At 35.6% G+C, this 20,958-nt stretch overlaps 1 protein-coding gene and 1 long non-coding RNA gene across 13 annotated transcripts in view; one reads left to right on the forward strand and one right to left on the reverse strand.

The window, feature by feature from the left end:
* The window catches only part of LOC121416798 (NACHT, LRR and PYD domains-containing protein 12-like), a 47,920-nt gene extending 27,605 nt beyond the window's left edge, over positions 1-20,315 (reverse strand). For 6 of the 12 annotated variants that reach the window (XM_041610291.1, XM_041610294.1, XM_041610289.1 and 3 more), the window contains exons 1-2: positions 19,987-20,315; positions 8,988-9,252 (exon numbers count right to left, since the gene is read on the reverse strand). The gene's annotated coding sequence lies outside the window, so the exon portion shown is untranslated. Of the gene's footprint in view, positions 1-8,987; positions 9,346-19,986 lie in introns of those variants that run through there. The other 6 variants (XM_041610297.1, XM_041610295.1, XM_041610293.1 and 3 more) reach the window with 2 other exon arrangements.
* On the forward strand, positions 10,839-13,230 carry LOC121416799. Its single transcript, XR_005970257.1, has 2 exons — positions 10,839-11,013; positions 13,105-13,230. It is a non-coding gene; the product is annotated as an uncharacterized LOC121416799 (long non-coding RNA).
* Positions 20,316-20,958: the final 643 nt, after the last annotated feature.

Raw genomic sequence — 20,958 nt, forward strand, 5'->3', positions numbered from 1 at the left:
ACAAGATGTTGACATGATCAGATCCTGGATCTTGTCATGTCATCATCTCTTCTAAAAGATGACATGACGAGATCCGGGATCTTGTCATCTCATCATCTCTTCTAAAAGATGTCGACATGATGAGATCTGGGATCTCGTCATCTTATCTTTTGCTATCAAGATGTCGACTTCCCGAGATAATTATTTCAACATCTCGGTGGCACTTTTAAGCTTCCATACTTTTTGGTCCTTTTTCTGGGAAGTATATTTGAAAACGTCGTGGTGTCGCCTCGTAATCTGTTGAAAATGTGATAATCCGCTACCATCGGCACGTTGTTTCATAGCAGCGCAGACGGTCGCTGCTCAATCGCTGGCCAGTCATCAGCGGCGCAGCAAAAGCGCAACGCGAATGCCTGCAGCGGGCTGAGAACGTGTGCCACATGCCACCCAAAGGGAAAAGCGTCATGGTGGAAACGGTGTGAAGCGTGTCGAGCGCAAGGCAGTCGCCTCGTAAACGGAAGCAGCGTAGCAGAATTGTCTTGGGAACGGGCCTGAAAAACACGGGCGATCGGTGCCGCTTTTAATGCGCTTCTACCACGCTTTGTGCGTTGGAGCTTCGTTACAGCTACGAATATGTCGTTTGTAATACGCTCTTGACTCGATTATGATGCGCTTTAGCACCTCCGCGATCTCGCTACGTAAGTTTTGAACATGTTCAAAATTTTGTGGCGACCAGGAAGATGGTGGCGATCCTTGCCGCTTCAGAAAAGATCATGGTACGACGGAGAAGATTGAAAAGATCAAGCCACGTTCAAGCTACGATATACCACGCTTTGTCGATTTTTGACGATCGCAGCGGAATCGCCATTTAGTGAGATGGGGGTATTACCAGTTATTAGCTGAGACCAGTAGTACAGGCGCTGATCAGAAAATTGGGATCGTCCCAGTTTACAGGGACTGTCTCAGTTTTCAAAGATTTCTCATCACGAGAAATCTATGAAAGTTCATTCACAAGTGCTGACATAGTCCAGATTGGACCTTGTTGTTTGGAAGTGCCCTTTCCCAAAAGCTAACATAGAGGGCACATGTCTCCCAATCTCTAATCAGCGACAATCCACTCATCTTCGCTCCCCAGATGAGTGGATTGTCGCTGATTAGAGATTGGGAGACATGTGCCCTCTATGTTAGCTTTTGGGAAAGGGCACTTCCAAACAACAAGGTCCAATCTGGACTAGTGCCGACATCAATTGTGTGTGCTAGTTAAAAAGGTTCCGGGACAGCCCGACCACCGGACAGCCCGGCCTGGACAGCCCGACCCGCTGCCCTGGACAACTCGTCCCGGTCGAGTTGTCCAGGGTTGGCTCTGAATCGGACAACTCGACCACTTGAATTCTTCTTCAAAATTTCATTAAATAAAATTTCAAACTTTACTTCAAAAGTATTATCCCGCATAATCCATGTTTCTTCAATACATTCTCGACAGTAAAATTTACATTTCAGTACATTTTGAGCTATTTTGAAAGAAAATAAAACGAGAAAAATCTGATACTGCCGGCAAGCTGTGTTCATTCAACTTACTACTAGCAAATGAGTTGATTTTTCCGTCACTTTACATATTTTAATGGTGAGTGTGTGCTATTTTGTATTTTCATATTCCATTTTCACATTTCCTATACTTATTTAAAGTTATTGCATTTCACAAAACTGATACTTAATGCAAACTTTTTGAGATAGTTCACCTGGAAAGGACACCGATACGGTGCTTTGCCTCGCCGGGAAGCTGGGCGACCGGCTGTGCTGTGATTGTGACTGAGTGAGGCAGTCAGCTCAACTACATGTAGCTATGCGAGGTCGATCTTACTTGTTTTAGTTAATTTTCCGTCTCTTGACATATTGCCCATTTTCCAGTGGCGAGAGTGTGCTATTTTTGTATTTGTACGCTTCTTCCACTTATTAAACAGTTTTTTTAAATGTCACTAAAAGGAAATAGATTTGAAAATGTCTCGGTAGCCGGCATACCGGTTTTCTTTTCATGTAGGAAAGTGTCATTGTTTATTTTTGTTCTTAAATAACTATCACAATTTTTTATTGTTTTCTAAGTTTTGAAGAGCAGGGGGGGGGTAAACAACTGACAATAGATTGGGTATTTATAATTATCAAAATTGAATAGTTTATTGAATAATAATAATATAGGATATTTATATTGCGCACATATTCACCTTGTTAGGTGCTCAAGGCACTCCTATATTACCTTAAAAATGAAATGTATTCTGCTGAAATTGAAAAAACTTAACTTTTTATCAAAATCTAAAGACTTGCTTTTCGTTTTTGATTACTGTCGCAGCTTTTTTAATGCAACTTCCATTGGTAACTGTGGGTCTTCTGGAGGATACAAGCACTTGCGCTGTACCAGGGATGAGGAGAAGAGGTTTCATATACTCGACAAATATTACCGATTTCCAATGTCTTGGGCATCAGAGCGGCAGTCTCCTGATCGATGAGGTAAATACAGCTTTATAGATAAGTGAAATTTAATTTTTGGGGGTATTTTCGAATTTTTAAAAGAAAGAAAGAAAGGACAATTGAATTGAATAATGAATTCACTTTTTTTTTCTTTATACATTGTTTGAATTGAACAAAAAATTTACTTATTTTACTTATAGGTTTCATAGAAGTTGTAACATTTCAAATTAATTTTTGGGTATGGTAATGCGAAATTTATGTGGATCCTTTATGTTATGTAAATCTTCCAGAAGATACCAGATATGGTTCTAGTGTGTTTAGCAAATTAACTTAACTTTGATATATTAAAATTGTATTTGATTCTAAATTGTTCAAGACAAGGTGAAGATTGAAAATGGTCGAATTTGTTTTATTATCAAGAGGTGCAGACTGCAGATCTTAAAATATTTGAAATTACAATAATTTTGTCAATAATTAATTTCATACTTCATTTCATCTTTCCAGCTGTTTGACTTAGTTGAGACAACATTTGCAAACCGTACTTAGCATGTTTTTATTTATAAAACAAAATTGTAAGGAAGTGCTGAAAGGACAAGTCCACTCCAACAAAAAGTTGATTTGAATAAAAAGAGAGAAATCCAACAAGCATAACACTGAAAATTTCATCAAAGTCGGATGTAAAATTAGAAAGTTTTGACATTTAGAAGTTTCGCTTAATTTCACAAAACAGTTATCTGCAAATCCTTGCTGGTATGCAAATGAGGAGACTATGACGTTATCCACTCACTATTTCTTTTGTATTTTATTATATGAAATATTCTAATTTTCTCCTCATTGTCAAGTGATACAACGATTAATTCCTCCCTGAACATGTGGAATTTTCATTGTTTAATGCTAATATGGTTCAGTCAAGTTAGTCCTTATTGTCAAATCAAATCTAATAAAAAAAATGAAATATTTATTATTCAAACAATAAAAAAGAAATAGTGAGTGATGGGCATCATCGACTTATTCACCTATTTGTGCATATATCATTGTTTTGTGAAAAATAAGCGAAAATTTAAAATGTCATAACTTTCTTATTTTACATCCGATTTTGATGAAATTTTTAGCACTATGCTAGTGTGATTTTCTCTATGTATTCAAGTTAGCATTTTCCTGGGGTGGAATTAACCTTGAAAGAGCCCTCTGTAAGTTAGGGTTACGTTAGTTGTCATGGTAATCAAATAATGCAATAAATTTTCAAATGTATATTCTTAAATCAAAAGGGGCAATTAATAATTATATGATAATTTGCATGGTTACTATTGTAGCTTTAAGATTGTCTATATTGTTACATTTGCACCCAAAGCAGAGGATATTGTTCTCAATCGGAGTTACAAATCAACAAATATAGTATGAGCCCACATGAATATGTGAATATGTACTAGTAATAGTATACAAATATAGCAGGCTTTAAGGAAGTATAGCAGGAATTATTTGTCTGAAGTTGGACTGGCAATTGCTTTTTATACTAAGAGGCAAAAGTATGACTGGGCACACATGAATTTGTGAATATGTAAATAGTAAACAAATATACCAGGAATGGTGCACTATTTGATTTTCTTTATGTATGTTTTTTTCTTTCAACAGCTTAACAAGACCATGTTTTGTTATGCTATACTGTTTGTAAGATATAACAGAAAATTATGTGTTACTTAGTAATTTTAGTTGGGATCAAGTTTATCACATTGTTACATAGAAAATAAAGAGTCTACTTAAAAAGTATTGTGAATATTGGGTTCTATTACTCCCATGTATTTTTTTCTGCTGAACATTTCACTATTAAAGGGGAAGTTCACCCTGAAGAAAACTTTGTTGCAAAAATAGCAGAAAAAGTAGTAAAAAATATTGGTGAAGGTTTGAGGAAAATCCGTTAAAGAGTAAGAAAGTTATTAGAGTTCAAAGTTTTGGATTTGTGACGTCATAAACGAGCAGCTGCCCCATGTGTTATGTAATATAAAATGCATGAATTTCAAATTTTGCATGGTTCCTGATGACTTAATTTTGTTTTCTATTTATGATCGGGTGTGAAATAATTTGTCTATTGATATACAAAAGGTACAGTGAAAACCATTTTCAATTTTCTGAGAAAATGACATCTTATTGATTTTTTACCATTCGCTATGTAGGAATGCTGCTCGCATATGACGTCACAAATCAAATAATTGAAATTCTAATAACTTTTTAATTATTTGATGAATTTTTCTCAAACCTTCGGCAATATTTTTTATTATTTTTTCTGCTATTTTTACAAAAAAGTTTTTGTCAGGGTGAACTTCCCCTTTAAGTGCTGTGGTGATTAGATGGACATTTTGGGAGAGATGAAGTTGAAATTGGAGGAATGGAGACGATGATATGAAAAGGATGGTTATGAAAAGTGGGTTGGAGATGAGAGGAAGGATGGAGATGAGAGGAATAGATGATGAGAGGATGGATTGAAATTATGATGGAAAGGATGGAGGGGATGACGATGAGAGAGAGAGAGATAAAGCTGAGAGGAGCAGAGATGAGAAGGCGATGGAGATGAGGGGATGTAGAAGAGGAATGGAACATCATCACCAGTTCACCACCAACATCATCTCTATCATCGCCACCATCACGATCGTCACAATCATTGCCATCACCACCACCATCATCATCATCACCACCATAATCACTATGCTATCATCATCGCCATCATTATCATTACCATTATCTTAATTATCATCATCATCACCACAATCGTTATCGCTATATTCATCGCCATCATTATCATCATCACCATAATCACTATCGCTATCATTTCCATCATGATCTTAATCACCATGTCATTTAACATCATCACCAACATCATTGTCTCTATCATCGCCACCATCAATATCACAATCATTGCCATCACCACCATCATCATCACACCGACATCATCACCAACATCATTGTCACTATCATCGCCACCATCAATATCACAATCATTGCCATCACCACCATCATCATCACACCAACATCATCATCACCACCAACATCATTCTCATCCATCATCATAATCATCGCCATCACCACTATAATCATCGCCATCATTATTATCACCATAATCTTCATCATCATATCACCATCATCAACCATCCCTACCATCATCATCACAACATCATCATTATTGTCATCGTATCACCAGTATAATCACCATCATAATCATCATCAGCATCATCATGATCACCAATATCATCATCACCACCATCGTCACCGTCATCACCAATGTTCATCATTATCATCATCATAAACATCATTATCATCATCACCATCATCACCATCGCCACCAACATCCTTTTCATCATCTCAGGAATATTATTGAGAACCTCTTGGAAATGATGCAATCCATTGACTCGATCTCATCAGTGCATGAAGTAGCTGGGTTTGTTTAGCTTTGGGTGCACTGGGGGTCTTGAACTTTTGTAGGGGGCACCAAGATAAATATGTTGTGGGGATAGTCCTGCAGACCAAAGTTTAAGAAAATCATAATTTCATTCTCAAAAACACGATTAGTTTATCTCAAAAGGCCTAAAGTAGGACCGTCACTCTCTTCTCCTTTCTCTTACTTTTTTCTGCTTCATTTTCCCATTCTTTTTCCTTTCTCCCCCATTCCACTGTTTCATTCACTGTGTCTTTCCACTTTTTCTCTTTCCCTCCTTTTTTTCTCTTCTTCAGGTGCGTTTTTTTTTGGGGGGGGGTTAAAGCCAACCCCCCCCCCAAATAAAAAAATCGCTCAAGCCCTACCAAGATTTTTCAACCCCAAAGAAAAATAATCGCTATATATGTGGGCCATATTATGTATTAACGTACTATTCCATTCATGTCATCAAGTGCTCTAGAATCAATTAAGTTTTTACTATTCAAATTCTTCAAAGATTTTCTCCCCGGTCACCACATTCCCTCATAACATTTTCAAGGGTGTCATTGATATCAAAACCTTTTCCCCTGCCATGTTCTATCCATGTAGGAGTGCAAAATTGATGTTTAAACTAAGGGGAGGGGGTTGATGTTTGAACTAGGGGGTGCCAAATGATTACCAAGAAATTGACTGATTAGGCCGATGCTGATTTATTGAAAAAATGAATGTTTGATCAAGCATATTTCACATTGATTGAGTTGATTTATTGATAGATTTTTGACAGAAGATTGAAAGGTAAAAGTTGATGCCCCAATTTTTGGAACTTATCATTAAATTCTGAAAATTCTGCTCTAGACTTCATACGTACATGTAATAGCAATCAGTCTCTCAACAGAAGGGGAGGGCGGGTGAGAAGGAGGTTGGGGGGGTCTAAATGTTCTGTTTAACCTTATTCCATCAACCTACTTTTCCCACTTAAGTTCCATCTCACCCCCTATTCTCCCGACTCCCATGAACACATTGCTGAGATCCACATAATAAAGTTAAAATGCTGCCCCAAAAAATGCAATGTGTGTTGAACTTCACTCATGCATTAAAGTTCAATTTAGTAATTTATGAAATTTGCTTTAACAACCAAAACTGACCACGATTGATCATCACAACACTCTTAACTTTGCAGGTTCTAACGGATTTGCCTTTCAAAAACTGACTGAAATTGGAAGGCTATTTCCTGCCCAGCCTAATTTTCATACCCTTTGTTTAAGTGGGAAGTACTCGCTCAACACATTTTGGTGTCATTTGAAAGTTGGCTTTATTGACTTCCATATGTAGGTCCCCCCCCCCAGTAATATATTTTTTATTCGGCAGCCATGTCAAAAGTTGATATTTTTTGGGGGAGCTACCATCAAGAAGATAAAACTAGTATTGTACCCAGGTCAGTCAGGGTCGTATCTAGGGGGGACATTCAGGGGGCGCAAATAAAGAAATGAAAAAAAAGGAAAAATAATGCAAAGGAATAAAAGTGCAGATAAGGGATACCACTGAACTGAAGGAAATTAATATCCTGTCTTTTGATATTCCCATGGTAATGCCATTTCCAACACATTTAGAAAATGAATCTTGCATGTCCAAGGATGAATATTTGTGCCACTACTCTACAAGAATTAAAACAAACAGCTTTAGCTTAAAATATGCCTTTTGTCAAATGCAAATATGACTTCTTTAGCTGCAAGTTTGAATCTTGATATTTTACTTTTCATTAATTCTCATTAATAGTTATGAAATACATTATTATCTGGTTCCCTTTTCCAAGCGTTTTCAACACGCGCTGATTTGATAAGGGAGACATAAATCCTATTCATTGATTTTTACCAACAATGATTGAAATGTCATTTTTGGGTGAGAATATGCAAAGTCCATCTTAGGCAGGGTAAGAGACGAATAATGTGACACTAGTATCTGTGTATGAAATCACAGATAAAATAATCATGATGATAATCATGTTGTGGTGATGAGGATAATGATGATGTGATGAAGATAATTATGGACTGGTGATTGTTATGAGATGGGAGGTGGTGATGCTAGTGATGGTAATGATGTTGATGATGGTGGTGGTGATGCTATTGATGACGATGATGTTAATGAAGCTAATGGTGTTGATGATGATGATTATGACGATAGTAGATGGTGATGGTAATGAACTGTGGAATGCAGGTGGTGGGGATCAAGATCTTGGGGGTAAGAGCACCCCCTCAAAAAAAGATGATAAAATACAAAAAAAAATGAAAGAGAAAAGAAAAGAGAGAAGAGTTTTAGTACGATGTCATAATCTATCAAAAATTAGTTTGTGTAATAATTTTTTTTTTTTTACGTTCGTTCACAATTTTTAAAAAATAACTTTGGCATGATGGGCCATATCTTACCCCTCAAAATCTTTCACTCATTAAGCCAATGATAATGATGAAGTTTGTGGTTTATTTTCTTTCAAAATAGCTCAAAATGCACTGAAATGTCAATTTCTCCATCAAAAATGTATTGAAGAAACATGGATTATGCAGGAAAATACTTTTGAAGTAAAGTTTGAAATTTTATTTAATAAAATTTTGAAGAATTCAAGTGGTCGAGTTGTCCGATTCAGAGCCAACCCTGGACAACTCAACCGGGACGAGTTGTCCAGGGCAGCGGGTCGGGCTGTCCGGACCCCATGCCAAAAAAACATATCAGGATTCATAACAAGATTCTGAATCCTAAATTGCCATCTAGATCTGGCCCCTCTAGATCTATGTCCTCAGGGCCAGGGGGGGGGGGATTCTAAAGTGAAAAAAAAACTGTCCCTACAATGCCCTACACCTGTCATGTGCCTGTACAGACAATTTCATTTTCTCATGACTTGTTCTGGTTTATGAGGATATCCTTGTTTTCTGGAACAATCCCAATTTTTGGAACAACGCTTCTATCTGTTACTTGGTAACGTTACTCCTGATATTATAAATACGATTTTGAGAAAAATTGGTCAAGTCACAATGAAGTGGGATTGTGCCCGTTGACCCTCAACCTCGTGGGAAGACCCCCTAAGGCTACAAAACAAAGGTTGGCAATTACAGCAATTAATGGAAAAAGAACATGTCGATCATCTCACCTGCATCATAACCTGCAGCTGTAGTATTATCTGATCATTCTTCCCAGGCCCAGTCGTAGGCCAACATCAACCTGACGTGATTCGTGATGAACTTGACGAAACTTTCTGTCGTAAGATGTCCATTTCAGAACTCGATTAGCATGATTAGGTATCCAGTCACGCCAGTAGATCTTGTTGTTTAAGTTAACGACTGATTCTGATCACTTGATCAACATCTCAGCATTTGGATGTCTCCATGATGATGATAACAATGACCACCAGTGAACTGTCAGAGTTTGGAAAAGATGAGGAAGAAGATTTTAGTACGCGGCCAGTTACCAAAATGGCGAAGAGCGATGTCGTCACTATCTGCGCTGCGTCACGGGGAATCCCCGAAAAAAACTGTCTCCTAATCGTTCTACAGATGGCGCTATTTAAAATCTATAAAAGATCAAATCCCATTTTTTCGGGCATGTTATAAGTTAGTTAACATTTTTTATCCGGGGGGAGGGGGGACTTCCATTCACCAGTGGATACCATGCATGCACATTTGGTTTCAAAAAGCACCCTAAACATATATTTTCCATGTTCTGAAAATGTACCCCTTAACAAGTATTGGCGTGTGAAACCCTACCCCTATAACAAGTATAAAAAAAATATAAAAAAATACTTGTTATAGGACAAGTATTTAAAAAAATAATGAAAATAAACGGTACCCTTGACAAGCATTCCTTTCCGGGTATGCTCAGGGCTGAAAATTCCACCAAAATCAGATTACAACAAAATTATTGAATTTTAGATTTTATCAATATTTTGTGAAAACATTTATATGCACACCGCCATGAATATTCATGAGGATGGCTGATGATGTCATATCCCCACTATCTTATTTTATTACATGGAATCTGTTTCATTTTTTCATACATGAAGAGTTTTAGTTGCAAAAGGGGTTAGGTCCTCTTTGGACCATTCCAAGAATGCAATATTGATGTACATTGATGCATTACCCTATCATTTGAACATGGAACTAGGTATAAACAAATCTACCTGTCTTCAATTTTTTCCTATATATTTTTTTCTTCAAATTATCAATGTGGACCAAGCCCTTTTAGAAGCAAACTGAAATGAATCCAATCTCTTTTGATTAAAAAAGTGATTTTTCTTTGCCACTTTCATTCTCATTTTTGTTTGAATTTCAAATTTTTTTGGTATCATCAGAGCGACTAAAAATTTAGAGGTTTAGAGACAGAAAGCAATAAAATTTATGTAAAAATGAACCTAACCTTATTTTGAGAAATGAGTTCTTAAGAAGAGTTTGGATGCAAAAGGAATTAGGTCCATTCCATGAAAATCGTTTTTTTAGTTCTCCCATATTGCCATATTCTTATGCGAAAACTGAATTTTCATGATATCCTACCATGAGAACATAAAATTGAGTATAAAAGAAATCTACCTGTCTTCATATTTTTAAGCTATTCTTTAAAAAAAATCTGTGTGGACCTAACCCCTTTTGAAACAAAGTGATTTTTCTTTGCCATTTTAGTTAATTTTTTAAATGGGAATTTCAACCTTTATTTGCTATCATCCTATATAGAGATACTAAAAATCTATAAATAAATTCAGACATAAAAATCAAATTTGGTGAGAAATTGACCTAACCCCTTTTGCAAGTTAGCACTTCACATGTGTAAATGATGTGTCTCAATTGATGAAATAAGTTGTGGATATTAATGACTAATGCACTTAATCAGTTGTCAATCCAATTGTTTTAGTTCTTGCCATAAAAAAACCTAATTTCATATAAAGTACAGAAAAAAAACAAGTGGGAATATGACATCATCAGCCCACCTAATGAATATTCATGAAGACATGCCCAAAACTGTTTCACCGGACTAATGTATATGTTTTAACCTGCCACTTAAATGGTATCTGAAATGTACTTTGTATTTTATTTTAATTTCGTTGTTATACCAGTAGCAGAAAAGGTGACGTTTGCTGGGAAATATTATTCAGACAACTCCCGTCGAATTCATCACCATCTCCTACGGTATGCATTTTAAGAATTTTATAACCTTTCTCTATCCTGTGTTTGGGACCTGTTCGGGTTCCACACGGGTTGAAGAAAGGTTCTGGGGAACATTTCGGTCTTCTTTTTTCTTGTTTTAAAGAGAGTGAGACGCTGGCACTTTACAAAGTGTACTTGTCTGAACACTGCAAATGCACAAGAAAAATATTGAGACTAAACCATAACAAAATAACATCTGAAAATAGACATTAGTATACCTTTAATTCAAAGTTCCAATATCCATAATTATCTATATCTATATTTACACTCATTCTGCAAATTTTTATCGATTTGCAAACGCCAAATCTTTTATAGTTTATCATGTAGCAGTATACAACTGTAGCAAATCGAAATAATCCGAATGATGACATAAAAAATAATAATAAAAAATGCATATTTTCGATACATAATTGAATGATGACATAAAAATAATAATAAAAAATGCATATTGTCGATACCTTTTGTACATCAAAATTCATCTCCGTAAACTTCAATTACCATTATATCACGTTTATGATAAAGATATACCTTTATGATCAAGCATCCTAAAGTGATCAAATGACCCCCCCCCCCACTATTTTGAAAAATCCATAGACTGAGCTACCTCCGATGTATACGATCTAAAGAGGATAGCATTCCAGAGCTGATGTTTAGGTTTTCGCCTCTTCTCTCCTTTCATTAATTTCCTTTCATATGTACATGTAACCTGTAACTCGATGTCAAATGACTTCCACAGTCACACCTTTATATCTCCTTTTGTTGAAGATGGAAAGCGTATTTTGTTAGCTTTCTTTTCCTTTCATTTCCAAAATTTATCGACCATAGTAAGGAATGCCCTATTGATTTCTGGACTCCACCTAACTTCTTTTCTTTCCTCGTTATCTTAAGGTGATTTCTTGTGATTTAGCATTGACAATTTGTCGATTAGTTCAGACAATGTCATTCGTCGTCAAACTTTATTTGCATGCATTTGTTAACAATGGTCGATAACCTCTTACTACTTTTATTCCTCACATGCAAGTCATGCTAATTTGCAATTCCGATACGCTCTTATTTAAGTCATGCCTTGTTTCTTGGTAATTTTTTATATCTGAATTTCCATTTTGAAAGATTTCTGCCTAAATGAGACAGAAAATCGTGTACAACTCTTGAACGCACGCACAGGTCACGGAGTGACCCTGAGTGCAAACAGCTGACTGAGTTACAACTTAGGGGTGATACATTTTCACAATAGGGGTGATCAAACTCACTGGAGGGACTTTAATTCACTTATAATAAAGACATGTGTACTACAGTACTCCTGTTGAATGCTCTGATGAAAATTATATGAGTTTCACATTCATTTGAACGGGAGGACAAGATTATTGTATATATCGAGTGCATTATGCATAAATCATACTACCATTGCGACCCCTGCCCGGCCGATGGTTCAGGCATGACGATCCTGAGTGACGTCACCGATAGAGACCTCAAATGTCAGGAGAGCCTATTCGACAACTAACTTCATCTAAAAAACACGTATTGAAGATAACATTCAATGGGGAAATGGCTTTCATTTTCATGAAATATACACTCCATTCTTCAATAAATCTTTAACCCCGTCATTAACTGCCCATTCATTCTCGAGCGATGGGGGAATGAATACAGAGTGTCTCAAAGTTTGTGTGAAAAAAGGTGCATTTTCCATAGAACTTCTGCCACAAAGCAATGCGTAAGGGAATTAAGATTAGCCAAAAAACACAAATAGATGAGTTAATCAAATGGGATAAATCATGGAAATCAGTGAAATATAGTTTCTCCTGTACTCATTACTGAATACCCCGACTTGATACGATTAATTTTCCCCTTCTCCATCAACTTTTAAGAAAAAGTGTGCATATTATATAAAAATATCATTTTTCATAATGTCTGCTAACTTTCCTATTACAGGAGAAATGAAAAATAGTAAAAAATATGCATTATGCCCTTCAGGTAAAGGGGGTATTAATTGCTTGATCAATGAAGATATATTTCCAGAAAGAATAACAAAGAGCAATTTTTGTAATATTCATTTTGTTTTGATCCTTATTGCAGGTATCCGTTGCTCCTCTCTTTGATGAATTCCTGCCTGCATTCTGTTGTCAATAGAAAAGGACGGTGTGCTTCGGGTATTAAGCATTCCATTGGATTATCTGTGTATGAAGGTGGACACTTAGGATACAAAAAAAATGGTAGCTTAGTTGATAGGATGTATTCATGCATTCCCATTTATCAGTAGTGATCAAATGCCCATCTTGCTTTTAAAAACCCAAATTCACAACATTTTTCTTGTTTGACAAAAGGTTTGGGATGTGAATTCCAGGAAATAAATGACACACACGATGGGCTAATGTATAAGCAGGTATGTGAGAGGTATAAGCAACATTTTTCTCATGCTTAACTAAGTTTGGCATGAGACATGTGAGATGGTCTTGGTCATTCTTATGATTCAAGTCTATTTTTATACCATTTATTTTAACAACAATCGTTGTTTGAAGCCTCATGATTTCAATTTCAAAACTTCTTTGTTAATTAAACAGTCATATTTCTTAGCATATGCAGGTTTCTAATTTATCAAATTTAAATTATATGATATCATTTTTTGCTGAATATCCTTTTTTCCCACCTATTTTCTAAAATACATTTCTGTAGTAAGCACTATATATACATTGCATGCTATTATCATTTGTTTGATATTACTATTTTATGATAGAATCATCCTTTAATTTCTTTCAGAAATATATTTGACGAATTAACTGTGATATTCATGCTTTAGCTGTAGAGTTTAAAATCTTGACTAAACTTTTTTAAATCCATTTTTTATCTATTATTATTCAGAGTTTCTGATACATTGTTAAGAAAATGTAAACAGTCCATTCAATCTTCGTATCATTATGTAAAGAATTTCAATCTACTTAGAAAAAAATAATGTAATAAACAAACTGCCCTGTCTGCTCTGTCAACTACACATGTACATATAAGTTTTGATTTTAAAGGTCAAGTCCTCCCCAGAAAGAATTCGATTTGAATTAATAGAAAAAAAATCCACCTAGCATAATGCTGAAAATTTCATCAAAATCGGTTGTAAAATAGGAACGTTATAACATTTTTAACTTTGGCTTATTTTTCACAACACAGTTATATGTGCAGATCAGTGACATGCAAATGAGACAGTCAATGATGTCCTTCACTATTTCTTTTGTTTTTGTTGTTTGAATTGTACAACATTTCATTTTTTACAGATTTGACATTGAGGGCCAACTTGACTAAACCAAAATTATAGTCTTAAAATAATGCAAATTCCACATGCTCAGGGAGTGACTACTCTTGGGTTCACTTGACAATGAAGAGAAATTCGAATATTTCATCTAGTAGAATAAAAAGAAATAGTTTGCATACCGACCTGGATGTACATATTAACTGTTATGTGTGGTCAAGCAAAACTTTAAAAATGTCATAATTTAATATCTTTACATCAGATTTTGATGAAATTTTCAGTGTTACACTTGTTGGATTTTTCTCTTTTTATTCAAATCAACTTTGTGGGGGTGGACTTGTCCTTTTATTTTTATATCGTTTTCAAGTAATTGTGTCAGGAGAAAACAAAAATGAAATTCTTTTATCAATTCTGTCCATATGCTGCATGGTTCATCATTCTTGCAGGAGGCAAAAAATAAATTTATATAAGAAAGACTGCGAAGGAGAGATTAAGGTTATGTGTAAGGCAGGGGTGGTGGTAATGGTATGTTGGTTAAGGTTGTGTATAAAGAAAGTCAAGTGATTGCTTGCTTGTGCAGGAGGATATACTTCAAGAAACTTGTAGGGTATACTGCAAAATTATTTATAATAAAACTTTTGAGAGAAAAGTATTTGGCACGTTAAGATGCACAATAATGTACATGTGATGGAAGCAAATGAGAAATAAAAGGAGTAAAGGTTGCTACATGTGTCACTGAGAGAATGGCCAGTGGTGTTATAGCATAAATCTTTGTTAAAAGTTATTTTCTGTTAGGGAAATTTAGTCCCTTCAGTTTGAAAGTATGGAGGGGGGACCACTGACCATGGAAAAAAGTCCCCCCCCCCCAAAAAAAAAATAATAATAATAAAATAAATTTTTTATTACAAGAAAAAAAGAAGGGTAAAACATATTATTTTTTAATATTATGTCAATTCTATCACAAAATTGGATATTTGCAATTAAAATTTTGAATATTTTTCCTTGCTTGCAATTTTTTTTATTTTACCTGATACGCCATATTTAGCCCCCTCAAAATTTTGGGCTTAATAGGCTACGTATGCCACTGTTATTTCCTCAATTTCAAATATATTATTGATTGGGTGGAATACCCTTTACACTTATCCAGGGTTGATAAGTCTTTATTTTTCTGATAAGGAAATTGTGTTTCTTTTAAAGAAAACAAAATACTGCAAGCATGATGAATAGCTTGACCCCCCCCCCAAAAAAAAAAAAAATACTGCAAGCACAAACTGGAAAATAGGTTAAGGTTGGGAATAATGCGATTGCAAGAGTGACCTGAGTGTGGGGGAGCTACCAATGAGTTTCTCAGCTCCTTTTAGAGATGTTGGTAGAACTGACGTACAGAGTGGGGGGGGGGGCTTGGGGCTCTCCCCCCAAAAAAAATAATGAATAATAAATTCATGACCAAGAAAAGAAAGATAAAATAAATGAGGGTGAAATAGAATTATTCTATTTATATAAATTATGTGAAAATCTAACAAAACTTATATTTAATGTCAATTAAAACATAATTTTGCTCGCTTGATTTTTTTCTTTGTTTTAAATCAATTTATCGAGATGCACCATATAAAAGAATAAATAAATGTATTGAAAAAAATACTTCAAATAGGAAAGCCAATTATGAGGGAAAGGAAAAGTGGCACGCTTGTGGACGCGGGATCAGATCAAGGTCATGTCGCTAGGCCCCACGCGACGCTGGCCCCACCCATGTACCAATTAACGTACAAAAGACAAAACCCAAACAACGATTCAATTCCATACTTCCATTTTCAATCGGCAGCTTGCTTCGGGCAAATTTCCATCGGACTTCGATAAGGTAGGTAGGATTATCCAACAGTATAAGATTGGTTATGATCTATTTCAAACAAATGTGCACTTGATCTCACATTTAATTGTAATTGGCGTGTAACGTTAGATTTAACATCCGTAGATCTAACTTCCTCAATAGTCAGGCAGCATATGTCATCTACTTCGAAAAATTGTCTGATTTTTCACTTTAATGTGATTGGTGACATAACAAGGAACATTTTTCAACTCGGTGACAAATTTCTTATGGTCATCTTGACCATGTGAGGGGTCAAAATTGGGTCAATAGGGGTCAATTTTTCGAATTGCCCCAATTGTATTGAGTCATACATCAATTTGTTTGTCTAGTTATACTGAACAAAAAAGTGTACACAACCATATACTCTTGACCTCCCATTAAAAATCTATGACCGGAAATGTCAAGAGGTCAACGAACTTTCCTTACATTGTATATATATATATATATATATATACATGTATATATATATATGGCAAATTACACTGAAGGTGATAAAAGGGTAATATTTTCGTGTGTTTTTTTTTGCATGTGTGTACTTTTTTATTTTTTATTTTAATAAGTTTATCTTCAGAGGTCGTTATCCAGAAGATATTAAGGGTGAAGACAAGGTCAGGGAAAGGTCAACAAACTTTCATTGGTATCCAAAAAAACCTAAAAGCGGTTTGGATCTTAGAAGTAGGTTCTTCATTTAGAAAAGTCATTATCCATAAGATAAAAAGGGGATTAAATGTGCTCATTTGGGAAGAAAATGGATAAACAGTGATAGACGTCGAATAGTTTAGTGTGGTATGGTTTATTGCAGGAATACCTCGAAACGACTTGACAAAACCTATAAATCGTATTATCTTCATGATGTTATAAGTGCAACCAGCTCTTTCCGAGTTTCTTGATTTAGGAATTCAATTCAAGTTCTATTCATTTCCAATTTACTGGTCTTTGATATGTAAAGAAACATTTCATCCATTTGCTTTGTACAGAATATTTTAATCAACAGAAAATATTGTAATGTCCTGGGGTATATGTGTAATACTATGCTAATAAACACAATTCTCCCAACTCCAAAGAAAATGCCTAACATCTTATTAAACTTAAATTACGAATAAGATAATGAAGTTAGGATTGAGGATGATATGATAAGTTGGCCTCCAATTGTTCCTTGATTAATTGGAACGAGTGACGGTTATATTATTTCTAACAAAGAGACAACATTTTGCAGGCATGCTCATTGTAGTCCTTAGTCATGTCCATTATGCTGATGTGATATATTCTAACCATTACTCGATTTCTGGAGCCAAAAAGGACTGCATTTCGGATTGTGCTGTCATTAACACGGCTTTAGGAGCTGGGAGCACTGGTCAATCGACATCTATTCTGTTTACATAGTATTACACTTATATCCTACTTCAATACAATAATTTCTGTTGATTGAAATATTCTGACAAAGCAATGAAGGAAATGCTTCTTTACATATCAAAGACTAGTAAATTGAAAATGAATTGAACTTAAATTAAATTCCTTAAAAAAAGAGAAATTCGGAAAGAGCTGGTTGCACTTATTACATCATGAAGATGATAAGTTTTTAAGGGCATAAGGGCTTGTCATGTTGTTTCAAGGTATTCTCGCAATACCACACTGAATGCACTCGACGTCTATCTCTGTTTATCTATTTTGTTCCTAAATAAGCCCCTTAATATATTTAATGTCTTAGATACAGACTTCTGAAAATAAAGAACCCATGAAAAATTTGACTTCTAGGATAGTCTAGTCGCTTTTAGTGTATTTAGCTACATGTTGACCTTTTGACCTTTCCCTGACCTTGTCTTGACCCTAATATCTTCTAGATAAGGACCTCTGAAGGTGAACTTATTAAAATCGAAAATAAAAAAGTACAAACATGCACAAAAACCCCGGAAAATAGCTTTCTTAACACCTTTAGTGTAATTTGCCAGATCGTTAACCTTTTGCTATTTCCGGTCATAACTTTTTAACTGGAGGTCAAGAGTATATGTTTGTGTACACTTTTTTGTTTAGTAACTAGACAAAAATCTGAGCTAGAAGGTCACACTAAGTCACCTGTGTCTGTGATATGTTGCAGAAATGAAGCCCAGAAAAAATTGCGTTCGAAAATCATTAAGTGCTTCAAAAAATGAAATATAAAGTGACCGGAAACACCATCTTAATTTCATCCCATACACTTATGTGTACTATTTCGGCGTCTATAAGACGCCTATTTACATAATCGAGGTTTGCCTTGTAGTTTTAGGTTTTCATTCTCAATAATGGTTGTTTTCATGGTTTATTAGTTTTAATACATGCACATGTTTCATCTTGGTTTGAGAATTTTTTTAAACGGCTGCTCACAAAGTTATAAACAATACCTTGAAGTTCTATGATATATGTTATAACATAACCTGGGGACCTTATATGGTTAAAATAATCAGAATACAGTAATTAACACCGCCGCGGCGGTACAATGTCATCACAAAGTAAGAATCTCTGTTGCAAATCCGAGCCCCGGTTAATGGGAATAATACATTGAGCCTATGGAATAAAGGCCTTTTCCATTTATCATTTCACACATAGATCACTATAGTTAGTCATATATTTTGCCTAACTGTACGGTTCAAACCCACTAATAACACCCGCTTTCTGTGCGTTCATTCTGCTCATGGTGTTAATGGCTTATTTGTTAGCGATTTGTTAGCACTAACATGGCTAACATATGGAAGCTTAAAAGTGCCACCGAGATGTTGACATAATTATCTCGGGAAGTCGACATCTTGATAGCAAAAGATAAGATGACGAGATCCTGGATCTCATCATGTCAACATCTTTTAGAAGAGATGTTGAGATGACGAGATCCTGGATCTCATCATGTCGACATCTTTTAGAAGAGATGATGAGATGACAAGATCCTGGATCTCATCATGTCAACATCTTTTAGAAGAGATGATGAGATGACAAGATCCCGGATCTCATCATGTCAACATCTTTTAGAAGAGATGTTGAGATGACAAGATCCTGGATCTCATCATGTTGACATAGTTTAGAAGAGATGATGAGATGACAAGATCCTGGATCTCATCATGTTGACATCTTGTAGAAGAGATGATGAGATGACAAGATCCCGGATCTCATCATGTTGACATCTTGTAGAAGAGATGATGAGATGATGAGATGATCTTGTCATCTCAACATCTCTTCTTAAGATGTTGACATGATGAGATCCAGGATCTTGTCATCTCATCATCTCTTCTACAAGATGTCAACATGATGAGATCCAGGATCTTGTCATCTCATCATCTCTTCTACAAGATGTCAACATGATGAGATCCGGGATCTTGTCATCTCATCATCTCTTCCAAAAGATGTCAACATGATGAGATCCGGGATCTTGTCATCTCATCATCTCTTCCAAAAGATGCTGACATGATGAGATCCAGGATCTTGTCATCTCATCATCTCTTCTAAAAGATGTCGACATGATGAGATCCAGGATCTCGTCATCTTATCTTTTGCTATCAAGATGTCGACTTCCCGAGATAATTATCTCAACATCTCGGTGGCACTTTTAAGCTTCCATACTAACAGCACCTTCATCGCTTCTGTGCGGCTGCTACTGAGCAATTATCGGCGGAGCAGTTGTCGCAACTCACGAAGCAATTGTCGACTGAACAGATGTCGGCAGAGCAATTGTCGGATCACCAAGAAAACAAAGATGAAATAAATAGACAAATTCGCAAGACATTAACATGTTATCAGACAATCATAACAGTTGGCTAAGTGATTATGTAACCGATTGGATCGAAACCATTATCTGCATTAACACAATTACTTTCAAACGCTTTCTTACTTGTTTTGGATGAACTTGCACATGTTGCAGTGATGATCCCAGAACGTCAGTGGAGAGTCGATTCGGCCGTCAGTACCGTAGATAGCAAAGTATTATGACGAACGTCAACTAGGCGGGTAATTTAGATATGTTGTTTTAAACAATATCTTGGAAAATATTCACACAAATGCTTAGAAGAAAGACATTATTGGTCTGAACGTATAATCACACTATGCGTCATCGCGAAGTTCTATTCAGGTTTAAACTGTTGATAAAATCTTGGCAACATTAATTCTATCGATGTGTTTATAGTTGTTAGCCAGGACTCAATCTGATTGAATTGACTGTAAATCACTTTACCTCATTCTAGCTGAGGACTTCTGTATGCCGAATAACTGTACTAATCAACCAATCAAAATGAATGAGCCATTTATTTTACCAAATAAAGACATGTTTATACCACGGCAATTTATCGACGCCCCATATTTTGAATATCAATAGATGGTTATTATCATGTTACGGATTAATGCACATAGCTCAGTTTCAAGGTTTGACGGGTGAATTTGAATTCGGTTTACTCGAAAAAAAGATAAAGAAGTCTTACACGTAAATACGATAGTGAGTCCCCCCACACACACACTAGACACACCGTCACCCACCCATCCAATTTCGTTACAAAGGGAACGGCTAGACTTCAACTCGATACAAATTTGCACTTGTATATAGCAGGTGGAAAATAAAGAATTGTTTGTTTTGGTAAAAAGTTTGTTTGCTTTCTTGCACTGTTTTACATTCCATAATGTGTTTAATAGTTATAGTTGCCGGTTTTCCGGATCAGGCCGGTTGAGTTAGGAATGTGGTAGTGAAGAAATTTAAACTGAGTTTTTACTAGGCGTCAGGGCTGTCTGAGATTTAAAATTAGTATTTTTCGGGACTAAAGTGGACTTGAAAGAGTAGAATTGAATTAGTATCCCTAAATTAGAGCCCAAAGTA

Source organism: Lytechinus variegatus, chromosome 6 (genome assembly GCF_018143015.1).
Source record: "Lytechinus variegatus isolate NC3 chromosome 6, Lvar_3.0, whole genome shotgun sequence".
NCBI classification, from domain to species: Eukaryota; Metazoa; Echinodermata; class Echinoidea; order Temnopleuroida; family Toxopneustidae; genus Lytechinus; species Lytechinus variegatus.